The following is a 16,217-nucleotide window of genomic DNA, read 5'->3' on the forward strand; positions in this document are numbered from 1 at the left end:
TTTTTTTTTTTTTCTTTGTGATGGAGTCTCAGTTCATATGTAACACGTGGACCTGTGTATACTGTGTGAAGAGGAACTAAGAGGCAGCCATCATGTAACGTCAGTTCTGTTGAAGTCATGCTTCTTTTTCTGTTTTCAGAATGTATGAAAGCTAAAGCTTGAGGTTTTGTTCAAAACTGTAAAAGCACATATCAAATATTTCCTTTTCATAATATCATAGTGGAGGGTGTTGTGTCTTTTTCCGCAATTTAACATAAGTAGAAATTGTCAGTCTGAAATTGACAGGGATTTGTTACCGTCAACAATGAGTTGCTCACATGTGGATCCTCCACCAACACAGGCAGTGCCTGTCAGGTGTCACAACAGTAGGAAAACTTATTAAACTCCAAGGAGAAATAAAATCATTTGGAGCTCGGTGGGTAAGGTGGGGAAGGCATCGGGTGTGCAGCGGGAAGAACACCCACTGCCGCAGAGCTCTGCTCCCGCTGCCGGCATGCCCTGGGCGGGGTCCAGGCACAGGGATCTTAGAGCTGGCCCCCCACCCAGTGCTGAGCATGGGGTTTCCTGCTGGGCTTTATGACCACGTGGTTATGGTCATTGCGAGAATCTCCTTTCCAGGAAGAAAGAAACCAGGATGTAGGACTGAGCCCAGGGCAGGCTCCATGCGTGGCTTCTATTTCAACTCTGAAATGTGCTGTTTCAGGCTCTCACAATGTCCACATTGGACATCTGTCCAACTGCGTCTACCTTGGGCCACAGCCCTGAGCACCTGTACTGGTATGGGGTTTCTCAAAGGGTATTTCCCTTTCTTATTACCTAGCATGCATGCTAAATCGCTTCAGTCATGCCCGACTCTTTGTGACCCTATGGACCCCCCCAGGCTCCTTTGTCCCTGGGATTCTCTAGGCAGGAATATTGGAGTGGGTTGCCATTTCCTTCTCCAAACCAACATTAAAAAAACTAGGATCATAGCATCTGGTCCCATCACTTCATGGCAAATAGAAGGGGAAAATTTGGAAGCAATGATAGACTTTATTTTTTTGGGCTCCAAAATTGCTTCGGACAGTGACTGCAGCCACAAAATTAAAAGATGCTTGTTCCTTGGAAGGAAAGCTGTGGCAAATCTAGACAGCATATTAAAAAGCAGAGACATCACTTTGTTGACAAAGGTCCTTATAGTCAAAGATATAGTTTTTTTTGGTAGTCATGTATGGATGTGAGAGTTGAAATGTAAAGATGACTGAGTGCCGAAGAATTGATGCTTTTGAACTGTGGTGTTGAAGAAGACTCTTGAGAGTCCCTTGGACTGCAAGGAGATCTAACCAGTCAGTCCTAAAGGAAATCAACTCTGAATATTCATTGGAAGGGCTGAAGCTGAAGCTCCAATACTTTGGCCACCTGATACAAAGAGCAGACTCATTGAAAAAGACCCTGATGCTGGGAAAGATTGAAGGCAGGGGGAGAAGGGGATGACAGAGGATAAGATGGTTGGATGTCATCACCGACTTAATGGACATGAGTTTGAGCAAGCTCCGGGAGATAGTGATAGACAGGGAAGCCTGGCGTGCTGCAGTTTATGGGATTGCAAAGAGTTGGACATGACTGAGTAACTGAACAATAACAACAGCAACAAATATAAATGAAAGAAAGAGAAACATTTAGTCCCTCGGTAGCACTAGCCCCAATCGAAAATGCACCATGTTCACAGGTGGCTGTCGGCTACCATGTTGGATAGCTCAGTTCTAGAATATTCCTTTCCCACAGACTGTTCTCCTGGTCAGAGCTTTTCAAGACAGAGAGAAACTTAAGTGAGCAGCAAAAGAATTATGAACTTAACAATATAGTAAGTTCCATGACAAAATCTAACAAGGGGCTGAGACAGAACACATCAGAGGGGCTGACTTACTCAGAGTGGGAAGGAGATGGTGTGTAAGCTGAGAACCCAAAGAGGAGAAAGAGCCGGCCATGGGGAGACATTCCAGGGGGAGAAGAGGAGATGCCCAAAGAGCTGGCCATGGACAGAGCTGGGGACTTTTAGGGCAAGGCCTCAGTGAGGAGGAAAGGGCTGTATGGAGAAGCTGGGGAGACTTGTGCAGTGGATAGAGGTGGCCCCTCAAAAGTCACATTCAAGTCCTAACCACTGGTCCCTATGAATGTGACCTTCATCTTGAAGGAGGGCCTTTGCAGATGTCATCAAGCTAAGAAGGGATCTCACAGGAGCCAGGTGAGGTCCCTTGCTGGTGCCACCTGGCTGGGAGTGGCAGGGTGCCTGGTCACCACTCTCTGCATGGCCTTCACTTGGTGACCTTGTTGCTGCTGTTCATCTCTGGTACGCCCTGGTACACTCTGCACTCTGGTATGCCCTGGTACACTCTCTGCACTCTGGTACACTCTCTGAACTCTGGTATGCCCTGGTACTGCTTTGCACTCTGGTACGCCCTGGTACACTCTCTGCACTCTGGTACACTCTTTGCACTCTGGTACACTCTCTGCACTCTGGTATACCCTGGTATACTCTCTGTACTCTGGTATGTCCTGGTACACTCTCTGCACTCTGGTACACCCTGGTACACTCTCTGCACTCTGGTATGCCCTGATACTGCTCTGCACTCTGGTACACTCTCTGCACTCTGGTACACTCTCTGCACTCTGGTATGCCCTGGTACACTCTCTGCATTCTGGTACACTCTCTGCACTCTGCTACACCCTGGTATTCTTTCTGCACTCTGTTACACCCTGGTACACTCTCTGCACTCTGGTACACTCTGGTACACTTTCTGCACTCAGGTACACCCTGGTACACTCTCTGCACTCTGGTATGCCCTGGTACACTCTCTGCACTCTGGTACACCCTGGTACACTCTCTGCATTCTGGTACACTCTCTGCACTCTGGTACACTCTGGTACACTTTCTGCACTCAGGTACACCCTGGTACACTCTCTGCACTCTGGTATGCCCTGGTACACTCTCTGCACTCTGGTACACCCTGGTACACTCTCTGCATTCTGGTACACTCTCTGCACTCTGGTACACTCTCTGCACTCTGGTACATTCTGGTACACTCTCTGCACTCTGGTACACTCTCTGCACTCTGGTACACTCTGGTACACTCTCTGCACTCTGCTATACCCTGGTATTCTCTCTGCACTGTGGTATGCTCTGGTACACTCTCTGCACTCTGGTACGCCCTGGTACCACTCTACACTCTGGTATACTCTCTGCACTCTGGTACACCCTGGTACGCTCTCTGTACTCTGGTACGCCCTGGTATACTCTCTGTACTCTGGTGCGCCCTGGTACACTCTCTGCACTCTGGTACACTCCCTGCACCCTGGTACCCTCTGGTGGGGAAGGGTGGCTGAAGTCCGGCCTCCCACTCCCACCATGGGACCTTTGAGGACACTGCAGGGGAGGCTGGGGTGCCCTGTGATAACCCAGCGAGGGTGGGATCTAGACTCCCCATAAGCTGGCAGGGGCAGGTGGACACAGCTATTTTCTGTGGTGTTTGGCTGGAGTAGAATGAGTTTTGCCAAAAGTGTTCATTTTTACCAAGCTGCCCTTTTGTCTGGGACTTCCCCGGTGGTCCAGTGGCTAAGCCTTCACACTTCCAATGCAGAGGGCCAGGGTTCAGTCCCTGGTCAGGGAACTAGATCCCACATGCTGCAACGAAGACCCGAGGCAGTCAAACAAATTAAAAATAAATAAACATTAAAAAAAGTGTCCTCCTGTTCCTGGCACGAGCGAGGGAGGCACGCTTAAATGCCCCTTGGTCTGGTGAGAGCAGGCCTTTCGGCCCCTTTGTCCTCTGAGCTGATGGGCATTTCGGGGTCCCTGGCTCTCTCGTCTTGTCCGCAGCTTGGTAACTACGGGACAGACGCACACGCGGGTTTTAAAGTGCTGCCACTGTGTGTCTCTGGGCTCCCAGGCCCCTCTGGCCTGCTTTCTTCTAACGTTTGGGGTCCCCTTGTGCTTGGTTTAGCAATAATGAGCAGGCATTTCAGGTGTCCTTAGCAGGAGGGGCAGTCAATATGAGGTCTGCTCCATTTTTTTCTGGGAGTCTAAGTGTCTAGAATAATTTTTTTAAGAGTGGAGCACACTATTCCGTGACCTCTTCCTTTGCCAGGGCGTCCAGACCAGCTCAACGCCGTCCCTGCACACAGCACGGAGGCGATTTCCCACCTGTCTTCCTCCCTGCCTCTGTCTCCTCCCTCCTTTCCCTTCTCCCTTATTTCCTTCTGCCCTCCTTCTCTTCATTACTTCTTCCTTGTCTTTCAACTTCCTTAATTCCTTCTGCTTTTTGTTTTTCCAAAGAGAATTTAATAATAACAGCAGATACTAATGAAGTTGTTTAAAATTTTTCTTGCAAGTTAGAACGTGTTTTCCTATATCCTGTGAAAAGTTCATATCCCCAGGGATTTCATCTGTTTGGAAGAATCTGGATCTACCCTCTGCAGAGCCTTCACTACAAGAGAGGCAAGGTCTGAGGAAATGATCACCTTGTAAATCAAGAAGTCTTTCGCTGTTGGAGGATGATTGATTGCCATGGACTCTATTTCTGTGTTGACGATCGTAGCAGGTTTCGTGTTCAGCATTTCCTTTTGTCATCACCCCGCTCACATGACCCTTCACTAAAGCAGACACTCTACCCCTACCCCCATCTCTTGTTTTCCTTCCTGCGAGTAACTGAGCGACTTGGAGACATAGAATTCCGACTTGCTTCATCCCAGGGATGAGATGAGCTGAGTGCGATACGAAGATTCTGTGGCACTGAGTTTGTCCCTGGTAACAGAAGTGAGGTTAGACAAGTCGGATTTTGATGAGGGGCCCTTGGGTTTCTCTCCTTTCACCCAGCTTTATGGCCCATCTGTCCATTCTTTGACTTTCCCAGTCACTTTCTGATTACTTTCTTGGGTTTTAATTCAAGCTTACATAAGTATACTCTCTCTGCCAAATTTTGTACACTATTGATGGTGTTTTACCTAACAGGTAGGGACACGTCTGTATTCGTTTTGGACTTAAATTCCTTCCTCACCGCGGTCACATCACCTCGTAGCCATGAACCGGGGACAAACTGTCCTCTGCTCGTGTGAGAGACTGTCCTGCAGACACTGCTAAAGCCGTGGACTGAAGGATGATCCCGTAGGGACTGTTGTACACTGTGAACCTGATCCAGACTAGGAGTGGAATCAGTTATCACCTACGTCCCAATTTAAGGGGAAAAATATAGAGATAGTGCTCCAATCTTACAGTAAAAAAGGATAAAGAGCTTCATGCAAGAGCTTGTCCTCAAGGAAACTGCGCTCTGCTGAGAACAGAACCCAAGCACACATGCGGGATTATTTTTTGTGTTAAAATGTTGTCTCTCAGAATTTTCACAGCAATCATTCAGAGATCCAGCCACCCACCAGGTCTGAGCATCACAGATCACAGAAGGGAGAGGACCAAGAGTTTCTGGCCCAGTAATGTTTGTTTTCTAGTACAGATGTGAGAGCTGGACCATAAAGAAGGCTCCGTACTGAAGAATTGATGCTTCCAAATCGTTGTGCTGGAGAAGACTCTTGAGAGTCTCTTGGACTGCATGGAGATCAAGCCAGTCAGCCCTAAAGGAAATCCTGAATATTCACTGAAAAGACTGGTGCTGAAGTAGAAGCTCCAGTACTTTGGCCACCTGATGTGAAGAACCGACTCACTGGATAAGACTGATGCTGGAAAAGATTCAGGGCAAGAGGACAGAGGGGAGACAGAGGATGAGATGGTTGGAGGGCATCACTGATTCAGTGGACATGAGTTTGAACAATTCTGGGAGACAGTGAAGGACAGGGCAGCTTGGCATGCTGCAGTCCATGGGATCGCAGAGAGCTGGACACGACTCAGCGGCTGAAAACAACGTTTGTCAAAAGAAAGGAAAGCATCTCGGTTTCAGGTTGCTTTCATAGCAAGACACGAGATGCCTGATTTTTCATAAATCCAGAAAAGGAGAAGAAATTTAGATCTGGTTAACAGTCTGGCAGAAGGCTTTGGTTCCTATCGGTGGGGTTTCAGGAGTTCACGGTGTGGAGCTGTGTTCAGGGGTCTGGGCCCCCAGACGGGAAGACAATGGACGTGAAGCAGCAGGAGTGGCGGGTGGGGGAGGGGTTGAGGGTGGGCAGGGAGCTTCTGCAGAGGCAGGGGGATGCCTCAGGGACACGGGGCTGGCTCCGCAGGGGAGTGGTCCTCCTGGACGCCAGCCCTCAGGAAAGGAGAGTCCAGGGAAGGCAGAGACAGCGCACATCCTGGAAATAGCAGGGCCTTGGGAGGACAGACAGTGACACTGCCCCCTTCTGTTTGATGTCGATGCTGTTGACGAGGTGTCTGAAAGTCACCGATTGTGCAGACTCACGGAGTGGGAACCCGGCCAACGCCCGAGCTGCGAATCCAGGCAAAGTCTCAAGAAAACGCTTTGCGGCTTCTCCTCATACCCCCTCAATTTTCCTCTTTAAATTCAAGAACATTTTATTTAAAATGAAATTCCTGGTAAAGTCGTGCATGGGCTTTTATTTAAAGATGGAGCATCTCAGAGAATAAAAGAAGGAAGAGAGGAAATTAAAAAAGCAATGAGGAAGGAGGCCTGGTGGCCTGGCCTCTCACCAAGTGACCCTCTGATGGACCACATGGGACTCAGCACACTGTGCGCCGAGCAGGAAGCCAGCGATTTACGGCGCCTTGTTCGGGCTTTTGATAAGTATCTCTGTAAAGTGATGTGAGGAAAAACAACCCCAGCTCCACTATCCTTGCAGAATTCCTGTAAATTATTTTACGATGAGAGAGGCCATCAGGACTAGAGAGAAACAACCTCCAGGTTCAGGATATTTATGTGTGTTTCATTTAAAAAATCTGGGCCACAATGTCCCAATGATCATTAAGCAACCTGTCTGGGTGTCCTTCAAAAGCCAGAGGATCTGTTCCCCAGGGAGGATGAAACAGTTATTCACAAGGCGGGGTCGAGAGCCATAGGTCTGCATCCCACTCATGAAACGTGAGGAGCCCTCGGGATCACTGGGTTTATTCAGAAACTCTCTTGGAAAAATAGAAGCGGATAGTTTTTCCATTCCCCTTACCCGAAGCCAAAGGGTAATAGTGGTAAAAAGCACTGGTTCATTTAGTCAGGTGACAGGCGTTGGCTGAAATCTGTCGTCTCGAAGGAAGGAGAGCTTCCTGTTAATTTAGGGCAGTGGTTCCCAACAGGTGGCCCATTCGGCAAGTGCTGTGGACACTTTAGGCTTCCCCGATGGCTCAGCGGGTAAAGCATCTGCCTGCCAATACAGGACACGTGAGTTTGATCCCTGGGTCAGGAAGATCCCCTGGAGGAGGGCATGGCAACCCTCTCCAGTCTTCTTGCCTGGAGAATTCCATGGACAGAGGAGCCTGGCGGGCTGTAGTCCATGGGGTTGCAAAGAGTCAAACATGACTCATCAGGCACAGGGTGGCCACGTGGACACTTTGGATTGCCACCGCTGGGAGGCGCTACGCTATCGGTGGCAGATGCCTGCGATGAAGACAAACCTACACGCACAAGGCAGCCCTCCCATGAGGAGTCATCCAGCGCGAAATGTCAGCAGTGCCGAGCTTGAGGAGTCCTGACTGAGGGGCTCCTTGGTGAGCCATTGATCTTACTGTCGAGGACTTAATCTTGCAGGACCACTGAGAACATTCTGTCTTTAGAATATCTATGCTGGCTCTTCTGAAAGGCCCTTGGTTCGCACTACTGGGTAAGGAGATCACATATGACTTGTTTTAGCATACAGTTACTTTCATTCTATGGCCAAATGCTTTTCACCCAGAAAGCTTCATCAAAACTTTATACTGTTTTTCTTGGCAGGGCTTCAGGAAATCCATTGCCATTGTGGCAAAGCGGAGTCCTCTTTTTATCTCAAGTGCAATGGGTAAGGAGGGTTTTGCAGGTATTTCAGTGGTAAAGAATCCACCTGCAATGCAGGAGATTCAGGAGACACAGTTTCGATCCTTAGGTTGGGAAGATCCCCTGGAGGAGGGCATGGCAACCCACTCCAGTATTCTTGCTTGGAGAATCCCATGGATAGAGGAGCCTGGGAGGCTGCAGTCCATGGAGTCTCAAAGAGTTGGGACATGACTGAGTGATGGAGCATGCATGCACACAGTGGGTAAATGGACCATCTGTTGTGACAGTACATCATTGCTGGGAGGGTGATTTTGTTCCATTTTAAAGAACTAAGGCTTCAGACTTTCCTAGGATCACTATAAAGACACCATCATCTATAAAGAACTGCCAGAAAATAAACCAAAATGAAGACCCTCAAGAAAGGGGTCCTTCTCTGGGATAACTGGCGCTTACCTTCAGGCTCCGATGTGCCTTGTCTGAAAGGTGTTTACCCCACAGACATCCCAGGAGGCAGATGGCTCCTTCCCTTTTAGCAGCAGCTTTTAGAAAGGACTTACTTCTGGCTACTTCTGGGAAGTAGTGTTGGGCGTTTCTCTTTAAGCTGTTTCTGCTAAAGCAGGATTGAGGTCAAGAGAGGCAGAAGTTGCCTGTTCTTACTCAGCTTTTATGGACAAAGAGCGCTGAGCTTCAGGCTTGTCAATCTGCACATGAGACTCTGCTCAGTAGAAGGTCTGGGTGGATGATTCATGGATTGCTGTGCATTTGATCTTCCCAGATAAGTAGAACCAGCCCAGCTGACTGGCTGTGGTGCTGTGGAACTTCCCGGCATGATGTCTTCTGAGACTAATGTAATTCTTTTAAGATTGATATTTCCACGAGGACACATTGAACACTGCCTGTTTGAGTCACTTTAAACTCAAGGAACAACCACCACCCTTGAACACTGGTCTCTCTCTCCCTCCTTTTTTCTTTCAAGTACATGATGTGTTGATATGGGTTGCTATTGACAAATGATACAGACGTCACTGCTGCTGCTGCTGCAGCTGCTAGGTCGCTTCAGTAGTGTCCGACTCTCTCTGACCCCATAGATGGCAGCCCACCAGGGTCCCCCGTCCCCAGGATTCTCCAGTCAAGAACACTGGAGTGGGTTGCCATTTCCTTCTCCAATGCATGAAAGTGAAAAGTGAAAGTGAAGTCGCTCAGTCGTGTCTGACTCTTCGCAATCCCATGGACTGCAGCCTACCAGGCTCCTCCATCCATGGGATTTTCCAGGCAAGAGTACTGGAGTGGGGTGCCATTGCCTTCAACAGACATCACTAGAGAAGGTAAAATACGAATAGTGTGAAGAATTTAAAGGAGGCCCCCAAACCTGAAGTTCCGCCAAGTCTCCAGGCGTGATTTGCCCCATAAGTGGATTAAGCTGCCCAGGGGATCCTCTGCTCACAGAACGTCCCCCACAAAGCAGGTGCGTCAGTGACCACTTCACCTTCTCTGAAGTCAGCTTCTTGGTTTCCAGCTCACAGCTCACCCGAGAGCTCATTGCTGGACACACCCGCACTCTTGACATTTCCCTGAGGGTTCCAGTATTTCTAACTCCAACTGTGCAGCCACAGATGGAGCATCGTGGAAGGTGCTTGGGTGCTGACCAAGGAGCCCAGCCTGGGGTGTTCCCAGGATCCGGTTGGATCACCAGTTGGTGACATCAGTGTGTCTGTGAAGTACTCGAGGAGGGTCCATGGTTGTGTCTCAAGGGAAATGAAGAGGCAGCTGATGTTGCTGGTCCTGAGAAGGAGAGATCACCATAGACATAGGGAGGCTTCCTGCAAGTGGTGGAGGTGGGCCGGTGTTTGAAGGAAGTAATAATGCTGTTGCTGCTAAGTCGCGTCAGTCGTGTCCGACTCTGCGACCCCATAGATGGCAGCCCACCAGGCTCCCCCGTCCCTGGGATTCTCCAGGCAAGAACACTGGAGTGGGTTGCCATTTCCTTCTCCAGTGCATGAAAGTGAAAAGTGAAAGTGAAGTCGTTCAGTTGTGTCCGACTCTTGGCGACCCCATGAACTGCGGCCTACCAGGCTCCTCTGTCCATGGACTTTTCCAGGCGAGAGTACTGGAGTGGGTTGCCATTGAGATAATAATAATAACAGCAATGATAAAGCTATCCTTTGCTGAGATCTTACTATGACTCAGACACTATACTAAATGCTTTCTATGAATATTTTTTTAAGTCTTGTCAATTTCAAAGTGGTATTATTATGATGCCCATTTTACAGATGAGGAAACTGAGGCAGGAGAACATCCAGATGGGAATTTTCACGAGCTGAGTCGTGGCAGGGAGACCTTCAGCTTTGGAATGGATGGGGGGTCTTAGACAGTATCCAGTCTTGATGATCCTCAGGTGCATAGAGGAGCCACCACTTGCCTCAAGCCACGGGCTGTCCTGGAGAGCCACTTGGAGATTCTTGTTAGCTTTCTCCGTGTCCGCTCTGTGACCTGCGGGAGAGAGACAGCACGTGGACCAGCCTGGTTGGAGCAGAGCATTTATAAAGAGACCTGGGAGGTCTCTTGTGCTAAAATCCTTATTTACATAAAGCAAGCAATCACATATCATGAGATCAGGAAGCGAAGAGAGGAGAGCGACCTAGGAGCTGAAAGCAGAGCAGATCACAGAGGGGGTTGGGGAGGGCAGATGAGCTGTTACTGGATCCAGGTTTGAGACAATCAGTCAGTTGGCACTGGGAGCAGAAGCAGAGGAGATACATGAAACTGGCAAGAAGACCGGAATGACAGCTGACTGTTGGGGTGACCAGAGGGAGAGGAGTCTTCTCTTCCTGCCAGCTCAGCCTGGACCATGAGTAGCGTAAGAGAAAATGGACAGGCAGCAGTGACCCGAAGGACAACAATGAGCACGAAAAGAAAACTACAACAGCCAACGGAGTCCACCCACAGGTCTGGCTTTGTGAATCTACCCGAATAATGTTCTGAATAAAGCACTGGTGAGGACCAGTGCTTAAATGTTGGCTTAAAGCTCAACATTCAGAAAACTAAGATCATGGCATCTGGTCCCATCACTTCATGGCAAATAGATAGAGAAACAGTGGAAACTGTGGCCGACTTTGTTTTTCTGGGCTCCAAAATCACTGCAGATGGTGACTGCAGCCATGAAATTAAAAGATGCTTACTCCTTGGAACAAAAGGTATGACCAACCTAGATAGCATATTCAAAAGTAGACACATTACTTTACCAACAAAGGTCTGTCTAGTCAAGGCTATGGTTTTTCCAGTAGTCATGTATGGATGTGAGTTGGACTATAAAGAAAACCGAGTGCCGAAGAATTGATGCTTTTGAACTGTGGTGCTGGAGAAGACTCTTGAGAGTCCTTGGACTGCAAGGAGATCCAACCAGTCCATCCTAAAGGAGATCAGTCCTGGGTGTTCATTGGAAGGACTGATATTGAAGCTGAAACTCCAGTACTTTGGCCACCTGATGTGAAGAGCTGACTCATTTGAAAAGACCCTGATGCTGGGAAAATTGAAGGCAGGAGGAGAAGGGGATGACAGAGGATGAGATGGTTGAATGGCATCACCGACTTGATGGATATGGGTTTGGGTGGACTCCGGGAGTTGGTGATGGACAGGGAGGCCTGGCGTGCTGCGGTTCATGGGGTCACAATGAGTTGGGCACGACTGAGCAACTGAATTGAACTGGACTAAACTGAGGACTTGCAGCTCCAAGCTGGTTTTTGGTCCTTGTTCTACTGGAAATTTCCATCATCTCTGCTGTCTCCCCAGTGCTCTTGGGATTCCTCAGGCACCATTTCCAAAGGGGAAGCAGGAGGTTGTCAGTGTGTGGATTAAGAGATCAGGCTTGCTTAGAACTCTCAATCTCTACCTTGGAGGTGGCCTCACCATCCATCACCCAAGAGGCACAGCCGAGGAAGGTGCTTTTTCTCAGCTGGAATGGGACGGCGAGGGGAGCTTAGAAGAGAGAACGTGCTGCCTTTTCTGCCTCCAAGAATTCTTGGCTTAGACAGGAGACCTTGGGAAGCCTTCCTGCCCCAGAGAGCTCTCTGTGACAATGTTTAATGCTGCAGTGAAGTCCTAGAGGCAACTGTTAATAAAACCATTTGTGAAGGGAAAAATGAACGCTGAAGAGGGTTAAATCAGGACTCCGAGGGGGAGCTCCTGCTTGGACGCAGGTGTGACCTCTGCCCTCCGCGTCTGCACCTCCTGTTCTAGTCACCAGACCACAGCGCACCCAGAAGGCTGGTGAGTGGACGCAGGTCCAGAGGGTCAAGTGTGCGGAACAGGGCGCTCCGGTCTGAGAGCGTTGGCCTCGTCAGCCAAGGAACACTTGGATCTGTGGGTTGTTCTGCCAAGAAACAAAAAGGGGAAACTCACTAGGGAGGCGGGTTGCCTCCAGCAGCTTTGATGCCGTTGACTGTGATTTGTACGGGGGACGACTCTGGGTTCCCAAGCTCTTGGGCAAGAAATAGAATAGCCTTTGGTTTTTAGTAACTGATTAAGTTTCCAAGTCAGGCGCCCTTTCTCTGAGAGAGGCAGAAACTTAGTAAGAGTCACCTGGCCCCTTGAATACCACCCCTGAGACTCTCCAGCATCACCCAGACCTGGAGGAAAGCCTGTGGTCCTCCCTGACCTCTGTGTGGAGCCACCTGCCCGTCCGGGAGCAGCTGTGCTGGCTGTGGTCTCGTCCGGGGCTCACCTTGATGCTCTCCGCCTCTCTGTATCCCTGCTGTGACTTCCTCAGCTCTTTTGGGCACTGGCATCTTCCTTCATTGCTTCTGCCATGAACTAGAAGTCGGGAATCTCTGTGGTGCTCCGGGGACCGCCAACCCAGACTGCTCTTCCTGACGACCTACCCAGGCATCCTGAAGCTCCGGATCTTACAAATGTCCTCCAGGTTCTCCAGCCTCCCAGAACCTACCTGAAATCAGCTTTTCTCGTCCACCTTTCCTTTCTTTCCCCACAGGCTGACAAGTTTTCATCTAGTCTAAAGGTGTTGCCGTGAGCGATGGGGGAGAGACACCCACCCCTTTTCCACATCATCTCTGGTCTTGGCTTGCTTATTTCTTCCTCTTGGGGGGCTACATTTTTGGAGCACACGAGCCAGAAGAGATTCACAGATTCTTTCCTTCTTCCTTTGCAGAATTCTTCTCCTGAGGCAACAGACACAGAAGCGCAGAGGGACTTGAGTAGGGAAAGTACAAAGGAGAGAATGGAATTACGAGGTCCTGAATCCTCAAGCCCTTCTGTGAAGCCCCTTCCTGCTCTTGCCCCCTTGCTGCCAGAGGCCGGACATGTGCCCGCTTCCTGCCCAGTTTGTAACACCGGCCTCCGGTCAGGCCTATTGGTTATTATTGCCCCACCGTTTCTGATGATAGGCATGGCCTGGGTGTGCGTGAGCCCCGCCAAGGCCTGCGCTCCATCCCAGAAGGACGAGAAGGATCTCCAAGGGCAGCCACCTGAGGATTGGGGTGTCCACAAGCAGCCCCAGAATCCCCGTCGCTGGGAAGTTTGGGGAAGCCTTGGGCAAGCTTCCAAGAGGCCTGAGTCCTTCAGGACCTGCGTCCCCAGATTCCCGGGTGGAAAGGGGAGACCGCGGACCCTCTCTGGGGGTCTCTGCCTTGGAGGTGGCTGAGCTGGGGTTCAGACATTCTTGCTGAGGGCCTAGAACTCATGAAGTTCCTCTTAGGATATGAGGCCGTGGTCCTCCAGATCTGGTGCAGACACAGATGTTGGCTCAGCTTGACTAGCAGGAAAATTGGATGACTTTCTGTCTCACTGTGCATCTTCTGGGGCTTCCTGGGTGGTGCTAGTGGTAAAGAACCCGCCTGCCAATGCAGGGGATGTAAGAGACACAGGTTCAGTCCCTGGGCTGGGAAGATCCCCTAGAGAAGGGTATAGCAACCCACTCCAGTATTCTTGCCTGGGAAATCCCATGGACAGAGGAGCCTGGCAGGCTACAGTCCATAGGGTCACAAAGAGTCGGGACATGACTGAAGCAACTTAGCACGCAGGCATCTTCTGAGTGACTTGGCCACCGTAGTAGGCTCAGGACAGGTGAGAGCTTCTTAAAGGACAATGGGGACCATGAGATTGGGCTGTCCTGGAGCCCCCGTTCACCCCACCAGGAGAGGCCTAACAGAAATGTAGCTGAGGGCCAGGTAACGCTCCCGCGGTGGTTCCTGCAGTGGTGCTGCTTCGGGCCTGCCCTGGCTCGCGGGTGCTCATGGTGTGCCCTGCAGAGCCGTGCGGCCAGAGGCCGGATGTTCAGGAACCGCAGAAACGGAGAAAGACCCCTTCTTTGGGCCGCATGTGTCGCTCGCCTGCTCTCCGGGGAGGCTTCCCTCATTCTCCATCTGTCCATTTGTAAAACGCCCACCTACCTCTGCGGTAATCAAGAGGAGTCATTCATGAAATGATTTTAAAGCGCTTTTCCAGGAGAGCCTGCTGTGGAATTGCTTCATAATAGTGAAAGTTTTCACTTGAGTGGGTATTGAAAACAAAGGATTGACCTTCCCGAAAAGGAAAACAGTCCTAATTCACGACAAATAGAAACAAATATGTTGTTCGTTTGCGGCTGTCAGGTCACTCGCTCGCGGAGGGTTTCATCCTGATGCTATGAAATAGCTGCTAATTCATCTCGTCTGGTGTTCAGGTTTGAACAAGCTTGGAGGAACCCCTCCCAGACCTCTCAGGCTGGCGTCCTGCATTCTGAACTGTGGACTTGGATTAGAATGGGCAGAGCTGCCAGGAGCCCGTAACTAACCCTGGGTCACCAGCTCTTTTGTTATTGCCTTTCCATCCTAAAGCCCTCTTCCCGTGGATGATTATGGGGTTATTCCACACGTTGGATACTTGTACTTAAGCGTCATAGTGAAGCCGGCGTCTTCTGGGTTGGAATGAATCACTATACTCATCTCTGGACAGAGAAGAAGTCCGATCATTTCTTACCTTTAAGTATTACTGCCTAGTGAGGGCCTCTGAACTATAAACTGTGCAGGTATCATCACCCCCATTTTATGGATGACAGAACTGAGGCCAGGATGTCAAGTAACTAGATAGATGACCCAGGATTATAGATACAGGAGTACAAGGTAAGCCTGAATCTGAGCCCAAGTGCCGTTTTCCCCTAGATTATGCTGCCTTAAAACATTGATTTCTCTAGGTATTTGGCCAAGTGTTTTTCTGCTCAACAAATTAAATTAAACTTAGTCCCCAGGAGAGGGACCACAGGGAAGAACAAGTGGTCTCGCCTGGCATTTGGGGTTTAAATCTTACATTAGAAAGACTACACTTTCTTATTTGTCAGTGTAAACATGGTAAATAAAAGCGCCCTACTGGCAACGAACATCAGTAAGTAATTGGCATTGACGTTTTATAATTATGAAAATTTAGAAATGTGCGGATGATAATGGCAGCACTGATAATATCGATGTGCCCTGGTCTGCAGGCACGCACTTTAATGCTTATGTGTCCCCCGTACATAATAATAAATTAAGTGGGCAGGCATCACGTCCGAGGCATTTTTCTCATTTATATGATTAGTAAACCAGTTGTCCATTACGTGGATAAAGTACTAGTTCAGAATTATGGTATTGCAGAGTTTTCTCTGCAACCACTTGCAAAGACCTCTTGAGTAAATTTCCAGTCTTTATCTCTGGATGACTTTCTTTTTTCATAAAATGGCAACACACTGCTTGTATATTGCCAAAAGAAATCGACTCAGCTCTTAGATTTTTAAAAAAGATTTGCACGTAGATTGTGCATCTGTTATAATTGCTGATGTTAATTGTCCACATCTAACTCTACATCTGTCCTGGCTGCTTGAGGCAAGTGTCACCTTAACCAACACACCTTCACCAGCAACCTTTCCGTCTCTGCTATAGTCAGAAATGTATTTCTTAGTCCACACATGGGGTCCCTGGACTGTCAGCCTAGGGTTTCTGAACCGGGATTCCAAGGAGAGTTGTCTTGTATTTTTTAGTGATTAGTTTTTTTCAGGATACAGATCACTATGCTCCTTCTCCTTTCAGGGGTGGTGGACATCCTGGCTCTTGGGGTGCCCATGGTAAAGCAGGCTTCTAAATGGGGTCCATGCATTTCATCTGAGGCCAGAGTTAATTTCTATGCAGGCTACCCCCGGCTTAACAGAGCTGGGGCCCATATACAAGTCAAATCTGCTATTTTACCTCGGGCAATGATTTATTTCCCTCTTAAATTGGCTGGACCAGTTAGTTTTTTATTTTTATTAAGTCACACTATTCTTAAATGAAACTATTGATTTAAAGTCAGCTTAGT

Source organism: Bos javanicus, chromosome 24, assembly GCF_032452875.1.
Source record: "Bos javanicus breed banteng chromosome 24, ARS-OSU_banteng_1.0, whole genome shotgun sequence".
Classification (NCBI taxonomy): domain Eukaryota; kingdom Metazoa; phylum Chordata; class Mammalia; order Artiodactyla; family Bovidae; genus Bos; species Bos javanicus.